The sequence below is a fragment of the Rhinolophus sinicus genome, linkage group LG13, assembly GCF_036562045.2.
Source record: "Rhinolophus sinicus isolate RSC01 linkage group LG13, ASM3656204v1, whole genome shotgun sequence".
NCBI lineage: Eukaryota > Metazoa > Chordata > Mammalia > Chiroptera > Rhinolophidae > Rhinolophus > Rhinolophus sinicus.
In genome coordinates this window covers 17,463,047-17,477,331 of record NC_133762.1, presented here as the reverse complement: position 1 = coordinate 17,477,331, position 14,285 = coordinate 17,463,047, and positions in this window count along the sequence as shown.

Sequence of the window (14,285 nt, the reverse complement as noted above, 5' to 3'; positions counted from 1 at the left end):
TCTCCCAGTGTGCTTTATTCTATGAATATGCAAACTTTGGTAGTTCTGCACATGCTTCATGTGAGTTTTTGTGAATGTACGTCAGGCTGCGTCAATAGCGCTCGCTTGGCCCAGGGCCTCTGGATGGGTGTCCCCTCCCCCACCAGTGACCCCCCTCCCCATTGTGACCAAGAGTCTCCTCCCTCCAGGGTCTAGCGCCCACCTGGGTCCTCAATGTGGGGTCCCACTTCCCTTTTGTAAATGACCTGGACTCCATCTGGGAGCATGAGACTTAGGACAGGTAGCCAAACACTGCCCCTGGCACGTGTGTGTGCACGCGCCCATGCGTGTGTGCATGTGTTTCAAGAAACAGGACAAAAGGAGCCCGGTACTAGGTTACTCTTCGGACATGTCCAGTTCTTATGGAGCGATCACCAGGCTGGGCGATGACCGACTCCCACGTCCACTGTGTCCATATATGTGCTCGGGAGCTCGCTGTCAACACGATGGCACATGGAGGAGTAGGTGCGGGGGTGGGTTTCTGCCCCCGGGAGGCTCCTCACCGCCCCACCCCACCCAGGCAAGCAGGTGAGAGACTAATGGTGGAGTCCCCGGAGCTCCATCCTGGCCTCACCTGGCATCTCGTGTTCCCACCATTGCACCCACACCCGTGGTTGGGCTGCCCCAGGGCCAGGTGTCACACCCCCGCCTCTCCCAGGAGCACCTCCTCCCTCACCCCCTCTGCCTCCTCACCTGCTCCTTGTGACACCTCTGTGCCTTGGCCACGCTGGGTCCTTGTTCCCGTTTCACCCCAAAGCTCTTAAACGGCTTGTCCCCCAGCCCTGGGCACACGCCACCGCAGGACCTGCCCAGTGGTCCAGCTGCCACACCCCTGGCTCCCATGTCACCGTCTTGCTCCAGCCAGGACATGCATGGAGCCCTCAAGTGAGGCGACAGCCCTGGGCTCCGCACCTTCCCTCCCACCCACGAACCATCTGTCTGGACCATACCTTCTGTCTTCTGTCCCCCACACCCTCAGAGGCCCGGGTCAGAGTCAGTCTTTGGGGGTGTTTTCCTCCCCAGGCCCCAGGTCCCACTTGGCCCTGAGCAGGGCCCAGCTCTCCAAGGGGTCCTCTCGCCTATGGCTCCTTGGAGGGGAGTCTGTCAGCTTCTCCTTGAGGGTAAGGACGTGACTGTGCTCAGCAGACCATTCTTAGTAGCGAGATCTAAGCAAAACCAAAGACCTTGTTTGGGGCACCGCCAGCGGGAGGCGTCTCAAAGCGTTGGCAACGCCTGGTACCTGTCACTACGAAGCCAAAGGCAGGGGCCTCATTCCCCCGCCCCCCCCCCAGTGAGTTCGGGTGTCCAGGGCTGGTGTCCTGTGCGAGTGGCCCCCTATTTCATTGCACCCCTGCCCCTTTGTCCCCTGGGGACAGTGAAAGCGGGAGACCATGGCCTCAGGGATCCAGGCGCACCCTGCCTTCCCCAGTGCGGGGCGGGCAGAATCTGCTGGTTGTGTTCTGATTCCTCCCGGGACCTGGGCTCCCCAGGCACCACCTCTGGTGTGAGCTCTGAGCTCAGCACCCCAGCTCTGCCCTCTCCTCCGCGGTGCCAGGAGGCTCAGAGGACCTGCAGTTGCAGCCGCTGGGCACCAGGGAGCAGCATAGACAGGTCCTGGGTGTCAGGCTCCCCGGAAGCCAGAACCCAGCCCACTGGCCCCGTGGGCAGGACCCAGGTCCCTACTCCCAGCTGTCTTCCCTCCTCCACGAAACAAGCCACAGCTGGCTCTCTTCTTTCCACTCCTCTGGGTGACACTTCTGTGACTGAGCTGCCCACGCCTCCTGACCCAGCCACCTCCATTTGACAGGAACTCGGCAGGGTGTGGGGTTGAGCAGAGAGCCAGGAACTGACAGGCTCCCGGGCCTGTGGATGACATTCGAGAATTAATGGAGCGCCTGTCTGGGCCCAGAACTGAGAGACAGGGAACCTGGGCCAGCGGGAGGGCAGCGGGGACCTGGGACAGAAGCTCGGCGGGTCGCTGGGACTGACCCACAGATAGTGCCTGGGGACCCTCTTAGCTCCCGGACACCCTCTCCCCGATGGAAGACCCCCGGCCCCCTTCATGGTGTGGGAACCCAGTACCTGGCAGAAGCCAGTGCTTCTGGATTTCTCCTCTCCTGGCGTTGCTGTTGAGCAGGGTGCAGGCTGGGATGAGTGCTTATTTAAAGCTCACATTTTGTTCCAACTGCATTATTGCAACATAGCTCACACGCCGTGTACCTCAACCGTCAGTGTGTGCAGTCAGTGGGTTTGAGTGCCTTCAGAGTTGTGTGAGGGCCACCACCGTCAGCTAGAGTGTTTTCATCACGGCAGAAAGAACACCCGCCCCTGCCCCCTACCCCGGCAGCCACCTATCCACCTCCTGTCTCTGGATCTTTCCTATAAATGGGATCACACTCCACGTGGCCTTTGACTCTGGCTGTGCTCACTGAGAACCCTGTTCTGAGGCGCATTCACATGGTCGCAGGTGTGAGCACAGGTGAGGATGAGCAGATGCGTCTGTGCAGAGCTCCGAGGACGCCTAGGAACCACGGTGCTGACTGCCATCCTCAGGCTGTCCCAGGACCCTGAGGTGGACCCTCTCTGGTCTGAGGCTGGAGGCCTGTGGTCCCTAACGGATCAGCTGGGCTGGTGGGTGAGACCTCCGGGCTCGAGGCACTTCCTCTCTGTACAGCTCCTTGGGGACACAGAGATGAACTGTGGGGAGCAATTGCTCCGATGATAATTGCTTAGATTTAGTCTAATCGGCAGCACATTAGAAAGGCACATGTGATGACCGTTTAATGACTGTTGTGTGTATAATGCATTTGATTCTCAGCTGGCTCCCACGGTAATTACATTCCGTTGTGTTTAATTCATAACTTGATCGTTTATTCCAAGTGGTGCTGGACACCGCAGGTTCTGGGGAGCTGCCGCTGCAGGGCCCAGCCCTGCGCTCTGGCCGTGCATGGAGGGCACGGGCCCAGGCTTCTCTCGGGGGCTCCCGGCAGGTGGTCCCTGACTCAGTGAGCACAGAAGCCAGCTGAGGAGGCTGCTGGGCGGTGGGAACAGTGACTAGCACTAGATGGGAAAGCAGAGACTGATACAATATCAGATACATTGTAGCTATAGTTTAATAAATCAGCGTGTCACGTGTGCCCACAACTGCAAGGCAGGGGACCAGCAGCGCAGCATGACTTTCGGGCCTGGGGCAGATCATGTGAGTTCAGACATGTGTGGTCCTGGGCGTTTTACTTAAGCTTTCTGTGCCTCAGCTTCCCCACCTCCAAAATGGGGAGGATACCACAGAGCGAACTTCACTGGGGTTTATGGACTCTGGATGAGTACCTGGGCTACAGTCAATGCACTATAGGTGTTCCTTAAATTATTAAAATAATCATCATCCTTGCTTGATAGGTAAGGAAACTGAGGCACAGAGAGCTGAGTAACAAGCCTGTATCAATTGGGGTTCTCCAGAGAAACAGAACAAATAGGGTATGTGTGTGTGTGTGTGTCTGTGCGCACGTGCGTCCACGTGTGTGCAGACCCTAACTGCCTCCGGCCTCCGCTGCTCACCCCAAAGGCCCAAAGAACTTGGTTTGTAGCTAACGACTGTGTCTTTGCACAGCAAGAATGACAACTGCTTTGTGCATTTACTCCCACTTTCCCCAGAAAATCTCCGAGTGACAGGGTCAGCGGGTGGTCAGGCCAGGCACACGAGGTCGGGTTGTGGGTGACCATTCTTCTGTCTAAGAGCATCAAACAGGGGTGGTGGGAGTGCCACCGAGGACGGATGTGTGGGGACGGTGGGTCATCTGAAGGAGAAAGAGAGCGAGCCCAGAAAGCCTGAGACTCAGCCTGTCCCCAGGGGAGGTCACCCAGGCCATGACGGTGTCCCGTGACCACTCCAAGGCCACTTTCTCTGGAGGATGAACTGCCTGCCTTCTCCTCTGGAAAGGATAGCATGTGTTTCCGACACCCAACATACAGAGGGGCCAGATACAGACAGTGACAGTGAAGGTTAAAGCTTCATTCTGGGGAACACCAGGCACATTCGTTAAACACTAGGTTTTATAAAACACATGCCGATAAGCCTGTTCCACTATAACAGGATAATGGCTTGGCCTTCCTTAGCCAACCTTGGCAGCTTAGCCGGGAAGGAGGGCTTGTGGGAGGGTTTCTCCAGGTTTCCTCCTCCTAGATGCCTGTGGGCCCCCCACACTCCCCTCGCCTGTGGGGGACGGCACCCTTCTGGGCAGGTGGGTGTCATGCAGGGTGTCATGTGGGGTCTCTGCTCCCGCTCCCCACATAAGAACGCAGGACATGGTGAGGCCAAAAAGGAACACCCACGGAGCCATAGATAGGGGAGTCATACCACTATATTCTCGCTGGTGGCTGGGTTGGAGACACAGGAAGCAGGAGCCACACTGTCCGCAACCCACCATCTTAACTGCAATCCGCGCTTGCCAGCCACCATCTTCTTGTTAGCCCCCATTTTCCTGCTAGCGTATCCACGGCAGTTATATTAGCGGCCAATGGCTCACTGGTTACAGCTGATGGCCAACTAGCCACAGCTGATGGCTGTCCAATCACAGTTGATTGCCATTTGCTAACCGAGTGAGCACCTTTCCACGTGAGGGCGAGAGCCTGGAAACTGCACTCCTGGCTGTGTCCCCACAGTGAGCTTCCAGGCTTGAGAGTGGTGTGGTAATCCCAGTTACGTCTGTCTGGGCAGAGCGATGTGTGCGTGGGGAGAGAGTGCCTGCATTGTTTCTGGGAAATGCGCTGAGTGTCTGTGTGAATGAAGCCCCAGGAGGAGCTTCCCGGCTCGGGATGACAGAGCTGTCTAACGCTCTGCGAAGCACCAGCCTGAATGAGGCGCTTCTCCGCTCCCCTCCAGCTGAGAAGTGCAGTTGCTGCCTCCCGCTGTCTACCCAGCACAACAGTGGAGGCGCGGAGTCTATTACGCGTCTCATGTCCCAGCTGTGACTGAATGTCATGTTCCACAGCTCAGGAACGAAGAAAACAGCCCCACCGTGGCCGCGGCGAGAGGCGGTGGGAGACTCCGTGCAGCCTTCACAGCTGTGGGAGGGGCCGGCCCCTCGCTGCCTGAAAAGCCAGCACCATTTCTGAGCCCTCAGGAGCTCTGGCCCCTACACACTGTCCCCACCAGCTGGCCACCATTCCACACTCACATTTTTCTATTCTATTCTAATTTTTAAAAGAATCCTTTGTAGTCAGATATAAAAAAGGGGGGGCAGTCATTGACCTTTTAGTCTGAATTAGCGTCACTATTTCACCAGGGGGATGATGTAGGGGAGGGGGAGGGGGCCTGAGTACACAGGGCCACAGAGAAAAGGCAGCTGAAGAGGGCACCACCTGCAAGAAAAGTCCCCCAAACAATGTCTTCATTTCGCTTCCTAATTTGGAGCAGCCTCTGGCTCACCTCGCAGGGCCCCTGAGCTCCGAGGTCCCTGGAGGTGGCAGAAGGCCAGGCAGCCACGTGACACTACGTGCTTAGTGCACTTGGTCAGTCAACGAACACCTGCCGAGCATCTTCCAGAGGCCAGGCCCTGTGCTGCTGCCAGGGACAGAGCCACCAGCAGAGTTCCGCCCCTCAGTGTCCCGACCTGCCCCAGGGTATGTGTCCACACCTACCAAGTGAGCAGGGCTGAGGAGGAGGAGCTCCGTGGGGGCAGTGCTGTGATGTGTGACGCGTGAGCTGACACCTGGGAGGGGGCACAGGCGAAGGGGGAGCAAAGGAACGTTCAGGGCCAGGACCGTGAGGGGCACTTAGGGAACTGCAGACCAAGGCCTGTGTGGTGGGCGGGAGGTGACACCCCTCCTCTGTCCCCCAAGGGAGTACTTACTACGCCTCAGGAAGGGGCAGGTGAGGAGGCAGCCCCCAGAACCTGGGTGACCTTGGAGGAAGGAGGCCCCTCTCCCGCCCTCTGCCGAGGTGGGGTCCAAGGTCCCGACACCCTCCTCCACTGTGCCCAGTGCTCGTCTCATTGGCCACCTCCCCGCCTGGCCTCCCCTGTGTGCCCCCAGAGCTGCATGCACGTGACTCCCTGTCCCGAGTCTGTTTGGGGGAGACCCCCAGAGACACAGACGGCAACAGCACGGCTCCCGGGGCGCCAGACGGGTTGAGGATGGACAGCAATGTCAGCTAGGTTCCCAGAAGCCTTATTGGAAAGGAGACCCTCAGGAGAGCTGCCAGCCCTGCACACCTCCCAGCGCTGGGTGACAAGCCTGGGATCTGGGGATGGGGGCGCAGCTCTGAGCTCTGAGCTCCACGCTCCCAGGCACAGCCCAGCATGGGGCGAGGGGGCGGGCGGCAGTTCTGTGTTTCTAAGGAAGCAACACTAGGGCCTACAGTTGTTTTCTCAAACAATTGTTTTGGAAGGAACTTGGCTTGTAGGTGAGTCAGCTGGAGAGGCTGTCACAGGAAGCAGCAAATCATCTCCACGCAGGTCCCATCAGACCCAAACGCCTCAGGACCTACTGTCATCAGCATCAAGCCTTGAAATTTCAAAGACAAGAACCTGTTCGTCTGTGACACCATTTCCGTTTTCCAGCTGGTTACAGAAAAACGGAACCGTGGACTCGCCCTCAATGCTTTTCTGCCATTTCTCCATCTACTTATAAAGGACTTAGGGACCAAGTGGGTTAAACCTCACAGGTAATCATGGAAACTCAGGTCAAAGCAGAGTTCTGATGGAGAGCAGTGTGGCTGGTGGGAGCTTCAGGTACCAGGGGTTAAAGCCATGTCATCTGGGCTCTGTGCCTCTTCCCATCCTCACCTCTGCCTAGAACCAGCTTAGCAGCCAGTGGGAGGGGCTGGCCCTTCCCCACAAGCGGAAAGGACTCTGAGTGTCCACCTTGGATGACACGTATATCCTGGGACCCATCCCCAGGCTGTGGGAATGGTGGCTCTGATGACTGGGGGCAGGGCAGGTGAGACCAGCCCTCCCCAGGCCATGCAGGTTCGTCTCAGGAACAGAGACCCACATGACCCAGCAGAAGGGGCAGGCCTGGGGCGTGAGGGTGGGGGCACCTTTGATATGGACAAGCAAGACCAACAGATGTCAGCTGTCCCCGCAGACCCATCGTGAAGACTAACAAAGGAGACACAGATTTCTCAGGCAGAGGACAGGCTGTTAAACAAAAGTGGCATTTGGAAAAGATTGCAGGAGCCAGACTCAGGATATCGACAGCAAGATTATTCACTTGGGACATCCAGCAGCCTCGGCTCTTTTCAAAAGAAAAGCAGAAAAGCATACCATCTCCCCTAGCCATCACACCCATTGTGTGTGGGTGTGTATTTCACATACAATCTGTGCCGGAGTGTACGTGTGTGTGTGCACATGTGTGCATATCTGTAGAGAGACAGAGGGAGCGTGCGGATTCAAGGAGCCCCTGCGTGTAAGAGCACCCAGAACAAGGCCAGCACAGGGGCTCCTATGGTGACAGTAGGCAAGGGGCCGTGTGTTTCCGTGCACGGCAGGGCGTGCGGTCTCCGAGACCCAGCTGGAGGCTCGCATAACCTGCTTATAACGCTCGTCTGTGCCGGAGCACGTTCCCCGCGCGTGCTAGTACTGCGCCTCCTTCCCCAGGGAAGATGTGTCAACACCAGATTGCCCAGATGCTGCTCTCGCGTGTGGAGTGGGATTTCCGAGGAGAACACAACCAGACACCCTCCATGTACTGACGTCACGATGCCCACGCTCACACCAGGGGTGGACTGTGTGTCCGCACAGCCCCTGACCCTGCCCCAGGTGAGGGCTTTCCCAGGTCTGGGCCTGAGGCAAGGTCCATGCTCATCCACTCCGAGTGCCCTCAGGGCCACCCGTGACCAGGGACTGGCGTGGCTGTGTGGCACCTCTGCAGGGGTGTTGTGCCCCCAGAGAGAGAGGTTGCTTTACATATACCTCGCATTCAGACTGACAGGATGCGTCCCCAGGGCGCTGGTCATCGGTTCTGGTAGCCCCTGGGCACTCACAGGGCCGAAACCGGAACTCTCCGAGAATCAGAAGGTCCAGAGCAGCCCCTCGGAGCCCCGCTGGGCCGGGCGCTGGCTGGCTTTGCCCGCCCCACCCCTCCACGAGTCTGAGTATCTGGAAGGTATCTGTCTGCTTTGGGGTCTGTCTCGGCTGAGGGTCCCGGCTCTTCAGACATTTTGATTCAGTCCAACCAACCAGTGAAGTCCCTCCGATCCTATGTGACCGTCCTGCTGTCACGCCCAGAGTGCCCTTCACCCACCCTGAGTGAGGCTGCGGACAGCTTCCCATTGTGGCTGTCTGAGCTCCCAGCCCCCAGAAGCAGACCCCCATATGCAAGTGGGGTGCCAGTGAGGGGCCACGGCCCTGAGCCCCCGGGGAGCTCAGTGTGCCCATCTCGGAGTTCCGCCACCATGAAGACCTGTCAGGCTGTGGCAGCCAGAGGAGGACCTGGGCCTGCTGGAGTGGGGGCCCCTTCTCTGCACACCTCCTGGCCAGCGCTCGCGTGCTGGCAGGGGAGGCCAGGAGATGGACTCTGGCTGTGTCAACATCTGAGACTCAGGTGAAGGTAAGAGAGGACCCAGGAGACCACCTGAGCCCCATCGGCCCGGCCATCACTCGCTAGAGTCCCAGACTTGCTGCAGGGACGGGACGGCACCTGGTTACTCATAGGCCACCTGGCCAGCTGGGGCACCTCTGAGGGACCGTGCGTCCTGCTGCAAGGGTGCCCTGGTCTCCTGCCCTAGGCCCGTCTGGCGCCTGGCTTTGCTTCGCCTGTGGGTGTCGCCTAGAACGGCAGTGCTCCAAGGCAAGAATGAAAAAAGAGGCACCAATTCAGGCTTTATTTTGGGGACTCATATGAAGTCACTAGAAGATGAGAGACCGTTTTCCTATTTAAATATTTCTAGGCAACTAGAGCTTTTGATTGCAGGCAAAGGGGCAGTGCTAGAACCGTCAGAAGTCACATTGTGCAACCTCCATCTCCCTCCCCACCCTCCCCAGCAGAGGAGAGGTTGGAAGGGCAGAGGACAGATGCTGACACACAGCTGCCCCTTTGTGCCTGGCAGAGCTGCAAGGAAAAGGTCCCAGGTGGGGAGGGCCCCCCTCCTGGCCCTCACAGCCCCGCTCAGGTTGTTGGGACCTTCCCACCCTCCGCCCAGCTGTCGAACACGGCCATCCTATCCTCTGCATGGCTCCTGACAGTGCGTGGAAGAGCGATATTAGCCAAGTGCAACCCTTTCGCTTTTCAGACCCAGTGTGTTCACGAGCATGCCTGGGAAATCTAACCGCAAATTGGTAAATTTATAAGAGGCAAAAACTGTCAGCTTCCCAGGATGAGAGCTAACAAAATACTGCTTTTCTTCACAAACTGAACAGATGGACTTTTTGGCCTTCTGCGTTGCGTGTGCTGTTTGTGTGTTTGTCATTTGTTCAAGAGCAAATCTTCGAAAGAAAATGCCTTCCCCGGGGGCGGGCACTTCGGGACCCTCTTTCCAGCATGACCTGAGGTGGGGGAACCAGAAGGCCATGGCCTTGGGGGTACTCTGTCAGTTTCAAACCTGGTGCAGAGAAGTCCCTGTGCCACTTCAAAGGAAATTCTGACAAGCATCTTTGTGCCAATCAGCCAGAAATGCATGTTGCAGCACAACCTCCTCCAGAATAAGTTAGAGGAAATGGGGCCGCACTGAAACATGTATTGGAAGTTGGATTTTCTATTTCCTTAAGAGATGCCTTAGGAGATGTCTGATCGCCCGTTTCCTCCAAGACACTGTCTCTGCTGGATCTCCAGGGCCTCCATGGAGGTCACCTGTGCAGCTCTGCCCAGCTTGTCCCCAGCCTCTTTCTGCTGCGAGTGCCAGTGGCTGCCATCTTACTATACTCAGAAGTGCTCTGCTCAACCCGTCTTCTGGAAAAGTGCTAGGCAAGATTGCTTCGATGGTTAGGAGAAAGGGCAGTGCTTCTGTGGGGGAAGCAAGGACGACTATGGCCATGGCATCCCTGTGGTCTGTCCCTCCTCCCAGACACCTCACTAACTGCTTTGGAGCTGTCCCAGAGGGCCAGCCCTTCCGCTGCAGCCTGGCACTCAGCCTGCTACACACGTCGTCCTCCGCACAGACCCTGCGACGCACGAGAATAAAACCCACGTCTGCACGCGCCAGGGTCCCAGGAGCTGAGCCCCTCTGGCCTCACCGCTCCGTCCTCACCTCTGGCCATCCGTGCTGCTCCCAGACGGCCCCCGCCCCCATGTCAGCCGGGCCCCAGCCCTCCTCCCACCACACCCATGCTCTCCGTCCTGAAACGAGCTCCGCGCAGTGGACTGTGAGCTCAGCAGGCAGAGCTGCATCACCTGGCTCTGAGCACACGCAGTGACGGTGGGCAGGCAGGAAGCCCTGAGCAGGGGGCGGGGCCTGCGTCCCTGGGTGTTCAGTGGGGGAAAGTAGTCTTCACAGTCCAGGCTGGGGAGGGACCTGGAACCTCAGGGCACCTTTTCTCCCACCTGCACTTCCTTCTCTCACCCCACGTTTCCCTTTAACACCTCCAGGTATCAAACAGCTGCAGCCACCAGGACCTTGGCCCCCTCGTCCGGCCCCCTCAGCCCCCTCGGCCAGTCGCCCGAGACCTCCCTCTGGCCTCATTCCCACGGGAACCTCGGGACAAGAAGAGGGTGCTTCTCAGCTGCCCAGGGAACCCACTCGGAGCTCACCCACGGTCCTGGAGCTTTGCCCTGGAAACAAAGGTGGGATCCCCTCTGCCTGCAGTGGACAGGGGGCTGGGTGGGCCAGCCAATCATTGTGGCCTCAGCTCAGCTCAGAGGGGAGAGGTGTGCTGCTTGGTGACTCCGTAATGGCACACGCCACACACCAGACTCCAGTGCTCTCCTCTCATCTTATCAGCTCTGCCCTGTGCCATCATTCATTCATTCATTCATTCGTTCACTCAGCAAATATCCGTTGAGCATTCTCTTGTTCCCCCACACAGCCGGCCAGGCCTTCTGACCCTACTTCTGAACCAAGAGCCTCTGTCCAATGGAAACGCAGTCTCTTCTTCAGTGTTTGTCCCCAGAGACGCAGGGGTGACCAGCCCTGGGAGCCTGGGCAGCGCCTCTTTGTGAAGGCGCCCACAGTTGTTGTTTTTTAAAACTTTTATTTATTTAAGTGTGTTTTTCCAGGACCCATCAGCTCCAAGTCAAGCAGTTGTTTCAATTTAGCTGTGGAGGGCGCAGCTCACACTGGCCCATGCGGGGATTGAACCGGCAACCCTGTTGCTCAGAGCACGTGCTCTAACCAACTGAGCCATCCGGCCGCCCCCACAGTTGTTCTAATGCACAGTTAGCGGAGAGGCAGCCCCGTTGGGAGTCCGCACACCTGTGCCGGGGCCGTGGGGAACACTGGACACGTGCACCTCCACTCCAGACCCCACGGTAGCAGGCGGCACTCTCAGCAGCCACGCCCTGTCCCTCTTCTGGTTCCTCCTTGTGGCCAAGGGCCGAGGGGACCCCTGGAAATGTGAGGGAGGGTGGCCGGGCCTCGGGGCACCAACAGCCCAAACTGCCGTGAGCCCAGGAGGACCCAGGCTAGAAGGAGCCCCTGCCACCTCCCTCCAGCCACTGGTCCTCGCACTTTGCTGACATGTGTACATGTTGTTCTATTTTTAAATACTTCTGGGGAATACTGCACGTTCTGGGACGTGGGTAATTTGCATTATGCGGGTGGGAAAATGTACAGCTAAATGCTACAGGCTATGCATATTACGTCTCCTTGCTGTCTGTAAACAGACCTACACTGCCCTTTCCTACCTGTAGCCTTTTAGGAAACAGTAATGGTGATAATTACAATATTTGTCATTTTGACCGACTCCGTTTGGGGTATTTTGTTACGCAGCAATAGATAAACAGATGAGGGATACAGGCATTGTTGTGACATTGTTTTAAATGTAGGAAAAAGCCTTCTGGCTAGCAAGAGTTGCCCAACCATGCCACAGGGACCAGAGGAAAGAAAGGGACCTCCAAGGTGGAGGGGACCCGCTGGCACTGTGATTCCAAGGCCGGAATTCGCGTAGCCAAAGAAGTCAAGCCCTCATCGCAACCACTGCTCGTCGCCCTGACCAGCCACCCCTCCCACAGCTGCGGGCCTGAGGACAGCATGGGTGGCATGCGGCCACCTGTCTCAGGCCCCTCGGCACGGCAGCCCTACCTTTGGAAGCAGCGACCGAGGCATTGTACATTCCTGCCACGCTGTCCATTGTCTTCTCTCTTCTATCTCAGCAAAAACCCACGTACTAGGCAGCACCCAGGGAACAAAGTAGCCAGCAAACAAGGACCTGGCCTTGGCTGTGGCCATCCAGGCATCTTTCCTTTGGCAGCTCTGGGACTTGATCTCCACCCCAGGACACAGGTAATTCCCCTGCTCAGCAAACAGGCGCCCACATCGCCTGCATTACACAGGGACTCAAGGAAACCTGGAGCCATCCTGGCCATCCCCTGTGCCTGCTGCCCTCTCAGCCAAAACTCCTGCTTTGTCCCAAAATGCAGACCCTCATTAATGAATCTCAGCCCTCGCTGCACACGAGCCAGGCCAGCTCCTGTCACACGCAGCAGTTGGAGGGCCGGGCAGTAGATCCCCAAGGCTCAGCAGCCACCCTGGAGCAGCGCAGGCCACAGAGCTGCAGGGTGAGACCCCCCCGAAGCCCTCCAAGTGCCAAGGGTATGCCACTCACCAACAGACACACCCCATCCGGTGCCCGGCCCTCCCGAGTGACCACCAACTCTTTCTTGAAAGGGCCCCGGCTGTTTAGGAAACGTTGGCATTGGGGGATCAGGAGAGAGAGGGGGGCCAGCCCCCGAGGAGTTGGCAGCCGCCGCTGCAACGTCCAGGCTCCTGGGTGCACAGAAGTGCAGTTCCCAGCCAGCCGCCAGGGAGCCGGACCAGGCCTGCCGCCCACTTTGTAGGACAAGGCCTCCAAGTGACATTTCCCTGGTGGTTTTAAGCAAATGCCTTGTCATAATATTTGTTCTAGGTTGCCTTTTATGATTTCCCAAGCTCCTAGGCTGGCTCAAAGAGAAATCTTTGAAAAGAAGCCCAGCTTAGCAGAAAGGTCAGGGGTTTGAAAACCAAACAGTGAGCTTAGGCGGCCAGATGGGACCATGTTGCCATTGCCATCGTCCTGAGCAGCCACGGCTACTGGCTGGCAAAGGGACAGGCCCCAGTGACCACCAGCAGATGCCTTTCCCTCTGGGTGCTCGCAACAGAGGTGGCCAGGGGGCACCATTCCTGGTCAGACCCAGCATTACCGTGGGTGCTGAGACGTCCGTGAGCACACGTGGGTCTGACACAGTCCGGCACCATCACTTCCTTTGGTGACATGGACACAGGTCCCAATGCCAAGATGTGTTTACTTCACTGGTGGACGTATCGTCTCCCAGAGAACAAACCTGGTCTAATCTAGTGGGTTTGAAGCAACTTCTGTTGGCCTGGGCACTTCACCCTCCACCCTCGGAAGGTGCTGCCCAGCGCAGCCCATAGCGTTCACTGCACAGCTGCTCACTGAGGGCCTACTGTGTGCCAGCCCTGGCGTCATCAGTAACAGCCTTGGCCCACGAGCATCCGTCTGTTCAGCCACTATTCCCACTTATCCAGGGACTAAATGAGGCACCGAGAAGCTAACACACACACCCAGCTGCTAAGGAGCAGTGCCTAGCGTAAGCCACGAGTTGCCCAGAGCCTGCTGTGCTGGTTTCCAGCAGAGCGGCGCTAGTGTTTGCTTTCACGGCTAAATTTTTAAGCATGAAATTTCACATGGTAGGACTCCCTGGTGACAATAAAGTTTTGGTGGAACAGGCAAGCCCAAAGAAAGCTGACAACAGAGGAATAAATATGGACCCATGCTGGCCATCAGCTCATGAGTCTAAACCTCTCCCCCAGCTGGGTGGGGCTGGGCCCTGGGCTGGGCAGGTCTTCTTCAGCCTCACCCTCTCCCTCAACACCCCTCGGCCCCTCTCAGTCCCTCACTGTCTAATTCCCAGCACAGCAGGTGCAGCCAGCCAGGTCCAGGCCCTGCAGTGTGACTCCAGGCTGCCCCTCCCAAACCTTGCTGGCACTGGCTCTGAGGGTGACTTCTGATGACCAAATCCAGGCTGCCCACTTGCACCCACAGCAGCACAAGTCCACCCCAGGGTGCTGGGTGCAGGTACCCAGCCTTCACAGAGAGGGGCTGCTTTGTTCCCTGCTTTCTGCCCCCGCATTCATCTCCCCCACCTGTGCTAGAGCT